At 34.5% G+C, this 14,904-nt stretch overlaps 1 pseudogene; it reads left to right on the top strand.

Annotated features, from left to right (window-relative positions):
• Positions 1 to 761: 761 nt before the first annotated feature.
• Positions 762 to 7,410, top strand: LOC114750439 (putative pentatricopeptide repeat-containing protein At5g08310, mitochondrial; annotated as a pseudogene).
• The last annotated feature ends 7,494 nt before the right edge of the window (positions 7,411 to 14,904 follow it).

Here is a 14,904-nt window from a genome sequence, read left to right on the forward strand (position 1 = left end):
TGGTTGGGGTGATTTGGACCATAATTTCTATGGTTTATGGTGCTGCAACTCAGTGAAATTTCCTTTTAATAGTTTTGGCTAGGTTTCAAAATGTTTAAAGTATCTAAACAATAACTTAAGGGCCAACGCTTACAAAAAAAATAGGTAAACTGGGCAGTTTTGGAAATCAGTGCATTTGAGGCGCAACATGATGGAGTTTTGGTGTGAAATTTGGAAGATTATTATATCTCATATATGGTGGTTTTAGCATACCAATTTTGATGGGAATCCTACTAGAATAACATCTCCAATTGACCTCCTATATTCAGGTCTTTCTGAATATCAGAAAATTGTATCTCGCTGACATTTCTCTGATGGACAATAACGCGCTCAAAATTTTTTTACTTTTTAGGTGTTATCTAGCCGTGAAATTACATGGTAGATACCAGGCATACGTTGCTTCATAATTGGCCTAAGTTTGTTAAAATTTGAGCTATATAGCTCAAATTATGAATTTCCAAATTTAATATGAGATATCATAAATTTTGCAGGAAAAACAGCTTAAGAATGAACTTTGATGAATTTTCTGTACTAACGTAGATGTGATTTGTCTATAAAATTTTTACTTGTTTTCAATACTTATGTCTATCTAGTGAAAATTTGGCAAATTTTACAGCTCTTTGGTTGGTTAATCGTTTGTTTTCTTAGGGTATGTTCATAGTTGCTGATTGTTGTTTTAGGAAATGATAATATGATTAATAATCAGGCGAGCTCTTTATGTGTTAATGTTCAGGAAGTTCTTCAGAAGCAGAAAAAGGCAGTTAGCTCTTTCTTCACTTTATAAATCTGTGCCGGATGATTTACCACAGTATGTGCATGTCTGCTTTATTCTGATTCATGTTTGTTACCTGTAATTGTTTAGTTTGCATGAGTAATATCTAGGCATTTGGCCATGGGCTTGATAATGTTGGTTAATGCGGACTTACCTGAGTAACTGAAAGCTTTGGTTGATTCTAGATTCCTGAAGCTGCTGATGAGATACTGGTATTGACAAGTATTCTCTTTTTCTTCAGCATTACCGTTTCATCATTGATTTTATAGATTGAATAATTTATTGACTAATGAGATTCGCATCTCACTTCCGAACTCTTATTTTACAGGAAAATCTGGGGAAGGACAGGAAATTCTTTTTATACTTGTTCTCTCTAGTCTCTCATGGCTTTACTATCAAGTCTAATAGGGACTCCTCAATTCAATGGTAAACTCTTCAAGCCTGGTGCTCTATGCTCTCTCATGTCCTTAAAGATCGTCTATTATTCCACCACTCACTCTCATATTCCGTCTGTGGAACCCTCATCTTGCTCTCCTGACAATGCCAAAGATGTCGTGGATTCCCTTATTTCCATCTTTACCAAACAGCCGTTGACACCCAACAGTCCTAGATTAAATCAGCTTGCTCCTAGAATCACCACTCAAGTGGTCGAATCTGTACTGAAAGGTCTCAGGAGTTGGAAAATAGCTCAGATGTTTTTCAATTGGGCCTCAGATCAACATGGATATAAGCATAATTGCTACACCTACAACACCATGGCATCCATCTTGTCTGGCATGCACCAAATTTATCCTCTAAAAGTATTGATTAAGGATATTTTGAATTCACATTGTTCATTTACCCCTGGTGCATTGGGTTTCTTAATTAGATGTTTGGGGAGCGTTGGATTAGTCCAGGAAGCTAGTGAAATTGTTTGATGAAATCAAGTTAATGGGTCTTTGTTTTCCCAATATTTATAGCTACAATTGTTTACTGGAAGTTATAGCCAAGTCTGGCTCAATAGATATGATGGAAATGAGGCTGAAAGAGATGAAAGAGATGAAAAGTTGGGGTGGCATTTGATAAACACACATTGACTGCAATCATGCATGCTTGTTGCAATCATGGGAGGTTCGGAGTAGCTTTGAATGTTTTAATGCAATGCACGAGAGGGTTGGGTGGAGGATGCACGCATTTATTCTATGCTGATAGTTTCTTTTAGTAAATGGGGCAAGGTGGATAAGGCATTTGAGTTATTGGAAAGAATGGAAAGCCTAGATATCAAATTGAATGAGAAGACGTTTTGCATTTTGATTCATGGGTTCGTGAAGGAGTCCCACGTTGATAAGGCCCTCCAATTGCTTGGTAAAATGCGGAAAGCCGGTTTCATTGCTGCTGTTTCTGTTTATGATGCTCTGATCGGAGGACTATGCAAGAACAAGAAGATTGACAAAGCTTTATGCTTGTACTCAGAAATGAAGGAACTTGATATCCGACCTGATGCTGGAATCCTCACCAAATTGTTATCATGTTCTTCAGATAAAAGTATAATTATGAAGTTACTTGAAGAAATTCCTGAAGGTGTGAATACTAAAACTCTTCTTTTGTTATATAACGCTGCTTTAAATGGTTATTCAAGTGATGGGTTGATGGATGAAGCTTGTCATCTTCTTCAATCAATGATTTGCAACAAATCTGGTATGGTTGATCAGGTAGACATGCCCTTCAAAGTGAAGAAAATGATTTTTCCTGATTCCACTTCCTTTAGTATTGTTATCGATGGCTTACTCAAAAAGGGTGGGTTGGACCTTGCCTTGGGCCTTTTCAATGATATGCAAAGAATTGCATGTAGACCAAATATATTAATTTGTAACAATTTGATCAATGAACTATGCAAAGTCGATAGATTGGATGAAAGCCTTAAGCTTTTGAGAGAGATGAAAGATTTAGGGGTCGAACCAACTCATTTTACCTACAACTCTATATATGGTTGCTTTTGTCAAAGAAAAGATGTATCTGGAGCCATCGCTATACTGAGGGAGATGCGTGCTTGTGGCCATGATCCTTGGATAAAATACACTACCCTTCTTGTAAGGGAGCTTTGTGTGCACAAGATGTCACTAGAAGCATGCCACTTCCTTAGCAACATGGTTCAAGTAGGTTTCCTTCCTGATATAGTTTCCTATACTGCAGCTATACAGGGTTTGATCAACATTTATGAAGTTGATAAAGCATTGGAATTATTCAGGGATTTGTGTTCTCGTGGCTACTGCCCTGATTTAGTTGCTTTTAACATATTGATAAATGGTCTGAGCAAGCTAAACAAACTAACAGAGGTTGAAAGTTTGCTGAATGAGATGAATGAGATTGAGAGAGGTCTTTTTCCTTCAGTTGCTACCTACAACATGTTAATAGACAGCAACTGCAAAAATGGATATTTTGATGAGGCTATGCTGCTTTTTTCCAGGATGTCAAGGGAAGGCAGGGAGCCCAGTGTTGTTACATACACGACTATGATGGATGGGTTATGCAAAGCAGGAAAGCCTGATGATGCTCTCGTGGTCTGGGAATGAAATGGAAGAAAAGGCTGTAGGCCAAATAGAATTGCTTTTATGGCACTTATTCATGGTCTTTGCAACTGCTGTAGGCCCACTGAAGCCCTCCAATTTTTCGTGAGATGAAACAGAAAAAATTGGTGGCTGACCAGTATATTCATATGGCATTGCTAAGTGCTTTACTGTGTGATCTTAATTTTCCTGCAGCATTTGAGATTTTGAGAGAGATCGTTGACAGAGGACTTTTCCCCCCAAACACATGATGAAAGCTATTTGATTGTAAGAGATGCAGTACAAATATTATCTAAGGACGAGGGGAACATCATCTGGCATTCAAGCTCTTATTGAAGAAGGAAAAATTCCAATATCTTGCCTTTCAGTTGTTGGAAATCAAGGTGTACCTTAGCTCATTGTTAAGACAAAAGGAAGTTAATATTTTTCAGGTTCTAGCTATGAGCTGATGGAAGTATTTTGGATTTTGAATGGAGACTTATGCTTATTGTACGAATCTATTATGCTTCCTTAATTCAGAGTCTGGATCTTAGTGGGTCATACGTTTCACGATTTCAATACTAGGGGGTTGAAGTTATCTTCAAACGTAGAGGTTAGCTACTTTCCTATTAACACTTTTGTGGGTAATATCTATTCAGAGAAGATTTATCTTATCTTTCCTCAGTGTGATTATCATTTTTAAAATAAGCAAGAAGGGAGTTCTAGTGGAGCTGTGCTGTGCGCACTTTGTCAAGATTAGAGGTCGGTTACCATCTGACAAATAATTGGGTTATCAAAAAAGCCACGGAGAGAAGTCAGTGAGTGCTTTCTATGTGTTAACAAAAATAGCAGAATTGATTCTCTGTTGCTTGATTTTAGCCTGATTGGTTGATGCTCATGGTCAATTATGACAGCTAAAATCATGGTTTTCTTAAAAAATATCCAAACACCCTGTACATGCCAAAATCAATTATGAACCCAAAACCAGCCACCTCTTTTTGTGAATTCTTAAAAATACCCAAACACTCTGTACATGCCAAAATCAATTATGAACCCAAAACCAATCACCTCTTCTTGTGGGTAGCGACAGCTATGCTATAAAGAGAAGAAGGATCAAATGCATGACTTTAAATGCTTGTAATCCGGATTAAATTCAAAAGTCAATAAAATAGTTCTATCTTAACAGAACTAAAAATATAGAGGAAATCTAAATAGAATCCATTGATAAATAGCTCAAGCATTAACAACTTGATAAATGGTGAGGCTTAAATTAGATGAGCAGCCTTATTCACAAACACTGATTGCCATTACACTTGATATTCGTGACTTTGATGTGTAATATATACGTTAGTTTCTTGGTAGCCGCAAGGATTTAATAGCCTATCAAAGGGGGCTGTATGAGAATGTCGCTACTTATGCATATCGAGGATTTCAGTTAGCCATTTCTGTGTGATCTCTCTGTTTCTTTATTCTGTCTCTCTTTTTCCCTCTCCCTCTTTCTTTCTTTCTTCCTTTCTTCTGACTACCACCTTACATTAGACTTGTTTTGAAAGTTCAGTGATGAATTATAATTTATTCCTACATTGTGAGATGGAATGGAAGATTGGGATTAGAGTATATGGTATTTTATAATGAAAGCTGGATTTATCCTAGTGTCTACAGATTGTTTTATGGCAGTGTACTGTTATTTTGCAGGACTGTGGTGTTTTTTGGTTATAGTGGGTTGCAAGAGATGTTAATAAAAGATGAGGATTTCCCCCTTCTATTATGGCCTCCCTGGGGCTTGCAGCTGTTGGTGTCTTTAGAAGGTATCTCTTGTGGATCTTCCAAGGGAATAGAAAGCTCTTTGGTTTTTAGTCTTTGTTTTCTCTCTCTGTTTTTTTCCCTTTTGGTTGGGGGAGGACCGCTAGTCCTCTTTTACTGCATTGCTCTCATATCTAATCAATGAATTGTCTCCCCCCCCCCCCCCCAGTTTCAAGTAGAGCAAGGAAAAATTAGCACATGTCACTTTCTGTTGGAACCTTCCGTTTATAATAATTTATAGTGCAGGTTTGGGATTTCAAACAACGTCAATTTAAATCCAGCTGGGAAATGGGCATTCGATTGTCAAGATCAATTAACATCGCCGTTACAATGACTTTTGCCCATGACTTTATGTTCTTGTGTTTTAGAATTGCTTTGAAATTGAATCTTCGTGGGGTGATCAATATCCTTCAGGTTCGGTTACCATTATAGATGATTAATGTTCTGAATCTTAGACCTGTTTGAAGGTCACATGGATCGTATGACAGTGTCCTTCGGTGAACTTGGTATGTTATCCTGGCACAAATAGATGCAATGCATGTTGATGTCCCTAAGAGGGCATTATCAGGGTCCCCGTAGATATAATAGCTACTGTTTATTCTGATAAAAGTGGTGTATATCTGTGATGAGATTCCTTGTGATAAATTTGTGTAGAACATCTTTCTGATATATATAAATATATATATTCAATATTTTACTGGATCTTCTTGTGGTTATTTGTGGTAGTCAAAATTAAAATTATGAAGCTGAAGCTGGTTTTCCTTTTTTGGTTGGTCATCATGTCATCGGAAATCAAGAGAAATGCCATAATATCAAGACGAGGTATTTCTGAGACGATCCTCTCCATGGTTACAGATTTCAATATTTTGTTATTTTCTATGAAACATCCTGGGGACGCTTTTACAAAACTCCTGGCAATAATGAATTGGAAGACCATTGCATTTGTGAATGAACCATAATTGATGATTTAGAACCCAAATATAAAATAAATGACAAGTTGAATGAAATAATTAGTTTGATTAATCTAAGAGTGGAGATAACCCCCTAATACTGATGCCAAGAAACTTCATTAGGGTGAATTTAGTTATGTATTTGTGATACCTCCTATGTTCCTTTGTAGGTGGAAAAGAGGTTGAGCATATCTGTCTCCTTTGCAGATGAGTTTCAGGTCCAACGTTTTTATGGGCCTGTGAATGTTTCTAAACCCAAGGATGCTGTGGGGTTTTCTACTCAAGGTAGACATATAGCTGATCCAGTTATAATCTCATTGCTGTCTAGAAGCCAGTGGCGAAGCTTGATTAGTCTAGATGTCAGAATCTCTCCACAGCGCCCTTCTCGTGGTATGCAATAGCGTAGCGTGTACTTTCTCAATCCTAACTGTAGGATCTAGTTAGGAGTTAGCTTTGGTCTTAAATTAAGACCTTAATCCATTTAACATGCATATTTACCATTTTTTCCAAATTAATTTATGTAACTTGTAAATTGATATATAACTAAATGGTATATGGGAGTGTTTTTAATCGATAATATCACAGGATTAAGTAATTTATTTAGCTTAATAAATTCAAATTAATTAGCTCTTACATTAAGAATATGAAGAGTATAACTTTATTTTCTGCTATTTTTTTATGTGAATTATTTCCCTCTGGTTCAGTTTGTTTTTGATGATATAATCATAAATGACCTCTAATTTCTGAACTACCAACGTCAGCATGCCAAAAACATAAGGCCTCCCAGAAAACCTGAAAAAAAGGTTCCATTCTTGTTGCCTTCAGTTCCATCAATTTCTAGGGAGATATTGTTTAGACATAGCAAGTTAAAACAAGCGATGAGGCAGAAATAAATGAGAAGAAAGTAGGCATGGCACCATCTAGATTTCTCTGTCCGCTTAAATCCTCAGCTGAAGGAGACAATTTTAAGCACTCCAGCAGAGTACTGTACGCATTTTTTGTTTGTGTTTTACTTTTGAAAATAGTTTTTATTTATTCTCCTCAAAATGTTACCAGGTAACATATGTGTAATATTTGTGGATTTTCCGTATCAAAGGATTATCTGCATCAACTTTGGATTTGGAGCCTGGAATGGTTAGAATGCTTCAGCTCATGGATAATGTTAATCAGCTAGAACACAAGATACCAGAGTTGATTTGGATATAATGGGTTCGGGATTCTTTCATCCATGAGCTCCTCCATAGTAATAATTGAGTTTCTATGAGCTGTTTGATTTGAAGGCAAAATAAATTATTAGCTATGTGACTAATTTAAAGTGTTTATATTTTTTTTTTCCTAAACTAATTTGTCTGACTTATAAACAGATAATATAACATATGTTATAATTAAATATATTTTTAGATTTCTTAATCTTTTTAAATTAGTTAAATAGATTTTATATTAAGAAACGGACAAAAAAGCTTCATATCTGTGTGTGTTAGTTTGATATTTAGAACTTTGCTATTCTGTTTTTGCAAGGTATTCTTTTTCCGTTATCTCACTGACCAACAATGTCTAGGGGCACGTGATTAGTACTTTTAACACCAACAATCAGAGTAAGAGAAAGTAACTGTGAAAAAAGAAAAAACAAAAAGTTGACAACAAAAAATTAGTTATTTATAATTCAAATTCGGTAATTTACAAAAAAAACACAGAAATTTATCATACCAAATAAAAGTGTTTAGATGTGAATGAGTAAATGAAATTAAACGATTTATAACAAAATTTTTATGATTTACAGTCCAAATTTAGTGATTTATAAAAAGCAAATTTAGGGATTTACAAAAAATATGAGAAAGTTTTTAACCTCAAACGTATGCGTTTATGTACAAATGAATTGCATGATTTACAAAACAAAATTTGATGATTTACAATCAAATTTGGTGATTTACCATACCTATAAAGAAATTCATAACTCAAAATGTTAGTATGTGGGTGTGACTAAACAAGTAGAATTCATTAACTTACAATCAAAATTTGTTCATTTACAACCCAAATTTGGTGATTTATAGGAAATATAAATATTATAAAAAAACATAAGAAAATTCACAACCTTAAATATGTGTTTATATTTCTTATAAATTGCTGAATTTTTATTGTAAATTACTGAATTTTACTTATTTATTTACATTTAGACACTTACATTTGATATTGTAAATTCACCTTATATTTTTTTGCAAATCACTGAATTTTTATTGTAAATTGCTGAATTTTTATTGTAAATTGTGAAATTTTATTTGTTTATTCACACTTAGATACTTACATTTTTTGTTGTGAATGTCTTTATAATTTTTGTAAATCGCCAAATTTTAGATGTAAATTATTAAATTTTTGTTGTAAATCATGGAATTTCACTTGTTCAATCATACTTCGACACTCGTATTTGTTTTGTTATATATATATATATATATATCTCTGTGTGTGTGTTTGCATTATATAATTAAATGGATTGATTGGCTTAATTGTCACATTTTTCTCGGTGTGCTAAGGGATCAAGCCCCCTTAGCCACCTTATTTAAAAAAACAAATCCTTAGGTGACCATAGCTCTGATTATCGGCCACCAACACCTGAGTGGTCGGTGATGGAGATCATAGTTTTGACAACAATTAATATTTGTTTTTTAAAAAAGTAAAAAGGAGAGGTATTATTATATTTTCACCCTTAAATTTTAATTTTATTTTGGTCCAAGGGATGGATTAAAGTTTTGAAATCTTTTAGAGCTTAATTGATATTAATTAGCTATTGAAGGGGTTTACTGAAATCCTCCCAAAAATCATTACAAGTGGTTTGGAAAAATCATGGGCGAAAAGGGTGTTATGAAGCCGAAAGGGGGGTTGGACCCAATTATTTTTTTTCAATTTATTAATTATTATTATATTATTATATGTTATATTTTATTTAAGAAATTGAAAAAATGCTTATAATATTTATTTGATGTTTTCAATTAAATATTTTAAGGAAAAAAATATTTTATTTTATTTTTCATATCATATAAGAAAAAACATTAAAAATAAAATTTTTATTTTAAAACATTAAATAATTGTTGGTAAACCTGCCAATCCAATAAGGTGGGGTAAGTTTGACTACAAGCCAACCTGCTCGCAAGCGAGCCTTTTGATCTTGTACCAAATAGGCTTAATCCATGGGTTGATTTGTATTACCACTCCTAGATGTTAACTTTAGTAAAAGATGCTAGGTGAATAGTATGAATTTATTATCATTTTTTTAACTTTTACATTAGAATTTATTATTCATTTGTTTTGAGGTTTTTTTGAGGTAATTATACTTTTTGTGGAAATGTAACACCCTGCAACTTACTTATCATACTTAACCTATTTAAGACATAACCACGCTATAAAAGAAACAATTGCATGTAGTCTATACGGCATCATGTTATGGTTATAAAAGACTTTGCTTACCTTTAGTATGCAATTATGATAGAAAAGGATTGAACTATTAATATGGTTATAAAAAACTCTTCATGTACCTAACAAACGCAATTATAACAGACCATAAATCACTATTGCAGTAATTAAATGAAAATATTAGAAATACTTATTTACCCAATGAGTGCCATCAATCATAGAATGATTCCAGGGCCTAAAACTGGGCTTTTATATAAACCAGATCAAACTATAACGTACCAGAAAAAAGGTTTAGTAAACCAAACATAATGAACGTTGAGGATTAAAACAATAAATGCCCATGTTCTAGGTGAAAAATAAACAAAAGTGAAACATAAAAGAATTAAATGGAGAGGTGAGGTCACTTTGCCATGTGACCTCCAGCTTCATGCTCTTTCCTTATTAGGACTTCTCTATTGTTCTCATCTATAAAAGTAACAGTGAGACAAACATCTTAGTAACATAAATCCTTACCCACCTTACTTGCTAGCACCCTAAAAAAGTACCAAATGGGACTAACAGTTAAGATAGTCTTTAAGTGAATCATTATTCCCTCACAGATAAAAGATAAAACATGTATGAACCAGGAAAATGATCGACAGATAGCATGCCTTACTCATTAAGTTCAATTCTCGCATTATATCCTCCTTATACCTGTTAACTTGAACCCCTGGGTTGAGTCTTACCATGTGACCAGTGACTCCTACGAGTTTCCCTCACATATGATGCAGACCGGCTAAAGCTGACAGGGCATACACGGGCCATAGGCTTCTCCAAGAAAAGAGCATGCTACCCCATTGGGCTTACCTCCTAGTATTCTAATAGGTATGCTGCTCTTAGGGTATACTACCTCAGGATACTCTTAAAGTGTTGTAAATAAGGGTTACCCTCCAAAGTGTCAAGTATAGCACGTTGTATGGAAGCGAACCACATGGTTATACCATATATTCTCTGTTGGAAATTATGCCCTAGGGACCAATCATTGTGTTATGAATATTGTTGATTTATGAATTTCTTAATTATGTTATCATATTATTTGTATGTTTACTGTGATGACTATCCTTGGATAACTCATGATTTTATTCTAAATGTCCCTTGTCGGTCATCTATGTGGGAGCAGAGATGAAATAAGACCAGTATGACTTTGAAGATGTATAGAGATATAAATCAAAGTCATAGGCACATGTAAGAGTACAAGGTGTTGGACCAACCCGCTATGAGAGAGCTGCATGGGTTAAGTCATAAGCTTCTCTCATATACAAACCATGTCACTATGCCCTTTGACCTGAGATCATCAAGGATTCCTACATGAGAAACGCTCAGCTTTGACCTAGTCAAAAGTCACTTTTGAACGAGTGATCATAAAGACTATATTCAGGCTTAGTGGTTAATGTGAATGGTCAAAATGGAATTTGTCCCTCACATTCATAGAGAGATATTACTGGGCCCCTCGATGAGTGAGTCTGAGAAATGTATGGCCATACTATAATAGAAAGGTAGTTCCATTTCTATACTCAGACTACTCAGGGATCGAGAAAGTAATGGTTAGGAATAGGAGGATGACGTTCTCCATGCCTCATCCATGACCAAAATGTCATGTGACAAAAGGGACGTGATATGGTTGTATGAAAGGTTACATCGTTTATCGATCCTCATATGATTTGGATAGTCGTGATGCCTTGCTCGAGACCGCTTACGACTTGTGAGTCATTATAGTAAATGGCCCACTGCCAACTTCATATGGGCCTATAGGGTCGCACACAAAATAGCCCAACACGAGCTATGATGTCCAGATTCATTGAATCTAAGATATGTCTAGATTCAATGAATAATCTAGGGTGGACGTGTATATATATATACACACACATATAAATTCGTGTATATATATTATATGATATAAGAGATATTTATAAGATTTGATTTATAAGGATAAATTAAATCTCTATCACTTTTAAATTTGATATGGTATAATATAATATCTCAAATTTGATTTATTAGAATAAATCAAATATAATTCCGTCATATCTTTATTTTGAATTAAATGAATAGGTGAATTAAATCTGTGGGACGGATTTAATATAAACCGTATTTATTTAATTGATTTCTTATCAGATTACGCAATATATGATATTGTATTAATTTCGGAATTAATTTAGGATTAATTTTGAAATCCAATATCCTTCATAATACCGATAGCATCCTATATATTTGATATTTAGGAGCTAGGGTTTTAGGTGTGTGAGAGTGCAAAAGGTTTGCAGATAACAAAACGGCCAAAATAGAAACGATGAGGACGGATTCTCGGAAAAGCCTTAGAAGGACAAGAGGCGCTAGCACGTCATTCGTGATTGGAGCGCTGTTCGTGTGGATACTGGTAGAGGAAGCCGATCTGAGTTGTCGACTTCTCACGATCGAAAGGAGAATATAGGCATCCCGAACGTCGGAATCCCCGAGCCACCAACAATTCGAATACCGTAGGTAACACCTCTTACTACTTGACTTAAACACAATCGGTAGATCCGGACAAGGGATTGGAAAATTTTAAAGTTATTTCCACTACGTGTCTCTCAATTCCTTACATTCTCATCACAACACCTCCTCATTCTTATAGTATACAGCAAAGTACATAGACATGACATTTCTCAATTCATAATAGTTTGATCATGATAATAGATTCTCCATCCTTAACAATTATTACTTCAGCTAGATATCCGCATGCAATTGTACAACCATGTGATTGTACAACATACTTCAGCTAGATAAAGTTTATATAGTCATACAAATGTCATGCAGCACTCAACTATACCTGTTGTTGCAATGAACAGGATCTTTTGTCGCATCGAAGATCTCGCTGGGATGATGCTAATGGGCACTTCGTCATGGAGAAACCATATATCGTGGCAATTCAAGGGCCACGTTTTAAGGCAATTCAAGGGAGAAATCTAGAAATCCAATTTTAAGGCTTCTAGTCAATCTTAGAATCTAAAAAATATAATACTTTCAAACTAATCATCCATACCAAATAAATTACTCTAGATACACTTAACAATTCTAATAGTTTTCCATTCATTTTTCTTGTTCCGATACTTTTTAAAAGGAAAAATTACTGTAGAGTCCCAAGCAAGAGATTTTATCACTCTAAGGTCCCTGGAAATGCTAAAATGAATCTAAGGTCCCAAGGGACTTAGTTGTGAAAAATTTCAATTGTGCAATTACAAAATTACCCTCATTCATGTGAAAGAAAACACTGAAGAAAAATATGAGGGTTCTTCCATTCGCACAACTCCGTCGCATCTCGCCTCTTTGACTGCGATATTCTGCTACTTCTCGCCTCTATGACTCCGTCTCTGCCTCACGCCTATTGCTTCTCATTGTCACTACCAACTTCCTTGTTTTTCGCTTCTCATTCTGTGAGGTATAAAATGATGCTCTGTTTTTCGCTGGTTCATGCTTTGTTTCTACTGAAAATAAATGAATATGACAGTGTTTTTTTTGTTATAATCCTTGTAATGCGATGGTTCAATGTGTTGTTAGTGGATACATCGAAGGTTGTTAATCTAACTGTATGACTTGTCAATGACAAGTGATTGTGACAGGTTGATATAAAGAATGACAAGTTTAAGTGGGAAGCATTTGTTCTGCTATATCCATCCAGGGAGACAATTTATTAATGGTGTAGAAGATGAAATGCAATGTTGAAGGTGGTGTGAGAACAAGAATGATAAAGAAAGGCACATCATATGAAGAATTTAAAACAATGGTAGTATCAATTATCAATTGTGCTGCTTAAATTGTTATTGCAATGATCAAAGGTTGTCATTAACAACCTCATGACTTGTCCTCTTATGCAGGATGAAAGATTTGCTCAGAGATTCAAATGCATTGTCCATGTCTTCATCCAATGTGTTTAGTGAAGACTCATTATCATTGTCATGTGATTCACAAATGATACCAACGCCAATTTCGAAAATGAATTAAAAAAAGTGGAAGGATTTTGTGAATGCATGTGACAATATTATTTTGTAAATGTCATTACACACCCCTCAAGTTCTTGATCATTATGTACACATGCAACCGATATGCTTTTTTGAGTGGATTGTGAATTTGGTGTAGTTACATTGTACACATATATATAAAGTGATAAATGATATTTGGAAGTAATATGATATAATATCATATTTTTATTTTGTTGTACTTGTCAATAGGTTGCCATAGACTTGTTATCACATGCTGTTGAGGCTGTCATTGACAGTCTGAATTAAGTTACTGGTATAATATGACAATTTCATGTACTTGCAATGTTTCATGATTTCTTAACATATGATTTTAGTGTTAAAACTGTGATATGATATTATTTAGTTATAATTTAATGTTATTTGAAGCTTGTGCTATCCCACAGAGTTAGTTATTAGCAACACTGCCGAGGTTGTCAATAGATTCCCCATGGGTTGTTAACACTTACTGTTGAGGTTGTCAATGAATATCTATAATAAAATTTTGCTGTAATCAATTGGGATCACTTAAAGCTGTTAATGACTTGAAAGAGCTTCTCATTTTATTGCTAAAGTTGCTATATATGATAATAGTGCTATTTGGTTAGAGGTTGTGCTATCCCCCAAAGTCAGTTGTTAGCGACACTGCCGAGATTGTCAACAGATTCCTCTTGGGTTGTTAACACTCGCTGTTGAGATTGTCAATGAATTTCTGTAATAAATTCTATTGTAATCCAATTGGGTTCACTTAAAGTTGTTAATGACTAGAAAGAGCTTCTTATTTTATTGTTAAAGTCGTTATATATGATAATAATACTATTTGGTTAGAGGTTGTCCTATCACAGAGTCAGTTGTTAGCGACACTGCCAAGGTTGTCAACACTTGTTGTTAGGGTTGTCAATGAATTTCTGCAACAAAATTTTGTTATAATATAATTGGATTCACTTAAAGTTGTTAATAACTTCAAGCACTTTCCATTTTATTATTAGAGTGGTTATATATGATAATAATACTATCTGATCAGAGGCTATGCTATCCCACAGAGTCAGTTGTTAGTAACACTGTAGAGGTTGTCAACAGATTCTTCTTGGGTTGTGAACACTCGCTATTGAGGTCGTTAATAAATTCCTGCAATAAAATTCTGCTATAATCAAATTGGATTCACTTAAAGCTATTGATAACTTGAAAGAGCTTCCCATTTTATTGTTAAAGTCATTATATGTGATAATAATTCTATTTGATTAGAGGCTGTGCTATCCCACAGAGTCAGTTGTTAGCGACACTGTTGAAGTTGTCAATGACTTCTCCTTAGGTTGTCAACACTTGTTGTTGAGGTTGTCAATAGATCTGACAGAGAAGACTGTGATATGGACCTATCA

The sequence above is a fragment of the Neltuma alba genome, unplaced genomic scaffold, assembly GCF_004799145.2.
Source record: "Neltuma alba isolate B1F8T4 unplaced genomic scaffold, ASM479914v2 tig00006444_pilon, whole genome shotgun sequence".
Lineage (NCBI taxonomy): Eukaryota > Viridiplantae > Streptophyta > Magnoliopsida > Fabales > Fabaceae > Neltuma > Neltuma alba.